At 42.3% G+C, this 5000-nt stretch overlaps 1 protein-coding gene and 1 long non-coding RNA gene across 2 annotated transcripts in view; both read right to left on the reverse strand.

The window, feature by feature from the left end:
• The window catches only part of abcc6a (ATP-binding cassette, sub-family C (CFTR/MRP), member 6a), a 35844-nt gene that overhangs the window by 16349 nt on the left and 14495 nt on the right, over window positions 1-5000 (reverse strand). The window lies entirely within an intron of this gene.
• Window positions 124-3020, reverse strand: LOC109527515 (uncharacterized). Its single transcript, XR_002170539.1, has 3 exons — window positions 2887-3020; window positions 1244-1366; window positions 124-204 (listed from the first exon to the last, which is right to left on the reverse strand). It is a non-coding gene; the product is annotated as an uncharacterized LOC109527515 (long non-coding RNA).

The raw sequence follows: 5000 nt of genomic DNA on the forward strand, positions 1-5000 counted from the left end.
CACACGCACACGCACGCACCCACGCACGCACACACACACACACACACGCACACACACACACAGAAACGCGTGTAAACAAGTACAAATGTTGCTGGGCTGAGTCATTTGCTAGCTCAAAAAAGGGAGACTTTGAGGACCTTACCCAGTAAACCACCAGAAGAGAATCTTGGACAAAAAAGAAGCGTCTTTCACAGGGCAAGGATTCTGCAACACAATCAAGAACCAGAATGACTTTTCTTTGAACAGCAAATGCTAAGGTGACATCCTTACGGAGTATGATAGCAAAGGGTGTATTTATGAAAAGCAAATAAATGGTGTTTCGGGGTAGAGGCTATGAGCTCCCACAAGTCAGCATCCTGTAAATAGAGCCCAGTATGAGCAGACAGTAAAAATGATGTTTGAGGTCAAAAACAGCAGACGGAGCGGAAATGTGTCATCGCAAATGTCCTATACGTATGCACACACACACATAGAAAGTTTGCCTGCTCAACTATATGGTTCTCTCCATCCTGCCACCCCCTCACTAGTCTGTTTGCTCTTTTTATACCAACACGCCAGCGTTTCATCCTTCATTTCCTCTCTGACTGTGAGTAAGTCTAACCAGAGGAGGAGAAGGAAGCGGAGGAAGAAGACGAGGACACATCAAGGAACGACCACTGGGTGTGTTCACCACGCCAGTCTGTGGCTTCTACACCACACCACCGGTCAGAGATCTGCTCGGGACTTTTCCAACTGTTTTTATGGTTTATTACCAGGGAAATACTTTGTATTACATCACAACTCTGTTTGATTGATGAGGGTCTCACTTTCAGTGTCCTGGAGGAGGTGGTTTTGTGGGCAAAATAGCAGGAACGGCTCTCAGTATGACACTGCGCAGTCCTACACTACTGTAAACTACAATAAAAAAGATAATGTTTCATTAATAGCTGAAATGCAAAAAAAAACAAAAAAAGCTTTTGACATGAGAGCTGTGTTCTACGATAAGTCAATGCTAATTGATTGCAGATTTTCAGCGTCCATTGGACAATGGAAGAGAGTACATGTGTCATGGTAATGGTATGCGGGAGGACAAGGAAAAACATACACATGGTTGTTCACACTCTCCTCACAGGAAGCTAAAGCAATGAGGTGAGAGGGGAAAGAGGTGAATCACATCGTGCCTCCAAAAGTTTTGAACCACAAGATGCTCAGGTGGGAGAACACGGCAGTATTTTAACGGAAGTGGGATTCACCCCGCCCATACCTTTTCGAAGGCATTTTTCCCCTCTGGAGGCAGGTCGGCAAAGCAGCACAAGAAGAGTTGGACCACTTGAATGGTGACGTAGGAGAAAAACGCTACGTATCTCACAGTATCAGAGTCAATGCCCTGTGGAGTAAATAAACACCAACTTTTAGAGACCGTGATGGCAACACATGAGTCAGTGAGTTTATTTGGTTTAATCTATTACAGGCACGTTTTCCAACGCTGACATTTTTCTTCAAAGCCACAAAGATAATTAATGGTTTTGTGGCTGGAAATGCCCTAGCAAAACTAGGATTGCATAACCAACAGGTTTCAGTCTCATCAATATGTTGTTTCCTTTTTTTTGTCCTGCTTTCCCCATATGTACACACTTTATAGCACAGGATATGGTTTGTACAGTCACGCACAACACAGCTGCATATAGTCAGGATTTAAAGCGATCCTGCTCTGAAAACACAAAATCTTTCATGATTGATGGTAGACATATAAATGCAGCAACATCTACAGTAATTCTGCCTTTCGGTCACCCTGACACACAAGTGTAAATAGGGAAAATATGGTTTGAAAATCCACCATGTAGCTGTAAATTAAGGGACCAGATGTGATATAACCTACTCACTCGTAATTGTCTTAAATATTGAACCTTTTGCAACTCTATCCTTATCATACAAAACCTGTTTATTCTGGCACGTTATAACACTTGGGTCAGCGCCACAGCCACAGCTAGTTTGTTGTGCAACAGTATGTATGCAAGCAATCCAGAATTATATGGTAAACACAAAACATTTTTATCTGAACTCTATGGAGCTATGCCCAGAAGGGGAATATCATGTGACCAAATGGATTTTTCCACATAGGGAAAAACAAGGTCAAGCTGGTTGGGAATGTGGGTGAGAAAAATGTAGGTCAAGTCAGAATGGCCAAGGGTCAACAGACGTGAACCCTGTCTTCAGCCTTCAACATTGTCAGACAAGTCGGATGAGTCAGGGAGCGGTAACTCCGCGCGCCGGAACGCTTGACATGTCTGTTGAGTGAAAACTTTAAGTGTGGATGTATGGATTTACATCTGGGAGTGCCTTTAACCCCAGCACTGATGATCTGGTCTGAACTTGCACTGTCATGGCTCACCAGGATTTATCCCAGCCCCCTCATTACAACACCCTAAGCTGTGGAGGAATCTCACACTGAGGGGGAAAAAACAAAATTATGGATGCGTGTGTGTTTGCGTCTTTTCTCTTTTTTCAGAAATGCAAATGAAACAGCCCAATGGCTTTGCACATCTAAATATAAACTTAGCCCCATTCTACAATGATTGTAGTGGCGCACAGTAGGCATAGGACGAAAAGAAAATGTAAACGCATGCAGGGTCAACCAGAATTGGCAGTGTCATCCTCTCTTCCTCCTCTCCATAGTTAATGTTCACTTTCTTTGGTTTAAAGTGGAAGATGAAATAACACTTTGCTGACATAGCATATGGCTCAAGCTGTGCGTCTCGACTATGGGCAGCAGCTCGTTTGACTAGATACGACTGCATGGTATTTGACATTACTGGGGACAAGCCTGACCAACATTTGTACATTTAACTGGCTAAAACAAACATAATTAACAATTATTGGAATAATAACACAACAAAAACAACAAACCTCATCTATGGCCAGCTGGATCTTTGCTCTGAGTGGCACGAGGGAGCAAACAACAGCCAAGACCCAGAAGAGGAAGAGGAATACAGAAGAGCGACAACCTCGTATTCTTTCCAACTGGATGATACATAAAGCCAGGATCTGAAAGGAAAGAGAGGGCGAGAGAGAAGAAAATGATTTACACATTTATAGGATGGCTTCCTGCCATAGCTAGCAAAAATAATGCCAAAGTGATTCTAATTCTTGGAATCCTACTGTAGTTTCTGCCAGTTAAAACAAACAGAAAGCCCCATTTCATTTTACTATAGGCCTACTGTAGTATTTTAGAATATGACATGTATTGATCAGAAATGCCAAATCCAGGTCCAGAAAGTAGAAAAACCTGCCGCAGTTGCCAGGTGCTTTTAATTGACTGGCAAGTAAACGAGCTCCCCAAAAAGGGTTTTTACTTTTGTGGACCTGGATTTGACACCTCTGGCTTTATGAGACCAGAGAGTAGGCAATATGCTTCATTGATTCAGTGGAAGAAAACAAGGCGCTATCTGCCAATGTTACGAACAAAATTGCTGAAAAGTTGGTGTGACTAGTACTGGCTCATCCCTGCTTTAAAAAAGAGAAATAAATAAAATAAATATGAGATGTTAGACCTACTATACACATAGATAAACCCTCTTAACATGTGCAGCTACGTATCTCACAGTATCAGAGTCAATGCCCTGTGGAGTAAATAAACACCAACTTTTAGAGACCGTGATGGCAACACATGAGTCAGTGAGTTTATTTGGTTTAATCTATTACAGGCACGTTTTCCAACGCTGACATTTTTCTTCAAAGCCACAAAGATAATTAATGGTTTTGTGGCTGGAAATGCCCTAGCAAAACTAGGATTGCATAACCAACAGGTTTCAGTCTCATCAATATGTTGTTTCCTTTTTTTTGTCCTGCTTTCCCCATATGTACACACTTTATAGCACAGGATATGGTTTGTACAGTCACGCACAACACAGCTGCATATAGTCAGGATTTAAAGCGATCCTGCTCTGAAAACACAAAATCTTTCATGATTGATGGTAGACATATAAATGCAGCAACATCTACAGTAATTCTGCCTTTCGGTCACCCTGACACACAAGTGTAAATAGGGAAAATATGGTTTGAAAATCCACCATGTAGCTGTAAATTAAGGGACCAGATGTGATATAACCTACTCACTCGTAATTGTCTTAAATATTGAACCTTTTGCAACTCTATCCTTATCATACAAAACCTGTTTATTCTGGCACGTTATAACACTTGGGTCAGCGCCACAGCCACAGCTAGTTTGTTGTGCAACAGTATGTATGCAAGCAATCCAGAATTATATGGTAAACACAAAACATTTTTATCTGAACTCTATGGAGCTATGCCCAGAAGGGGAATATCATGTGACCAAATGGATTTTTCCACATAGGGAAAAACAAGGTCAAGCTGGTTGGGAATGTGGGTGAGAAAAATGTAGGTCAAGTCAGAATGGCCAAGGGTCAACAGACGTGAACCCTGTCTTCAGCCTTCAACATTGTCAGACAAGTCGGATGAGTCAGGGAGCGGTAACTCCGCGCGCCGGAACGCTTGACATGTCTGTTGAGTGAAAACTTTAAGTGTGGATGTATGGATTTACATCTGGGAGTGCCTTTAACCCCAGCACTGATGATCTGGTCTGAACTTGCACTGTCATGGCTCACCAGGATTTATCCCAGCCCCCTCATTACAACACCCTAAGCTGTGGAGGAATCTCACACTGAGGGGGAAAAAACAAAATTATGGATGCGTGTGTGTTTGCGTCTTTTCTCTTTTTTCAGAAATGCAAATGAAACAGCCCAATGGCTTTGCACATCTAAATATAAACTTAGCCCCATTCTACAATGATTGTAGTGGCGCACAGTAGGCATAGGACGAAAAGAAAATGTAAACGCATGCAGGGTCAACCAGAATTGGCAGTGTCATCCTCTCTTCCTCCTCTCCATAGTTAATGTTCACTTTCTTTGGTTTAAAGTGGAAGATGAAATAACACTTTGCTGACATAGCATATGGCTCAAGCTGTGCGTCTCGACTATGGGCAGCAGCTCGTTTGACTAGAT

Source organism: Hippocampus comes, unplaced genomic scaffold, assembly GCF_001891065.2.
Source record: "Hippocampus comes isolate QL1 unplaced genomic scaffold, H_comes_QL1_v1.1 scaffold86, whole genome shotgun sequence".
NCBI classification, from domain to species: Eukaryota; Metazoa; Chordata; class Actinopteri; order Syngnathiformes; family Syngnathidae; genus Hippocampus; species Hippocampus comes.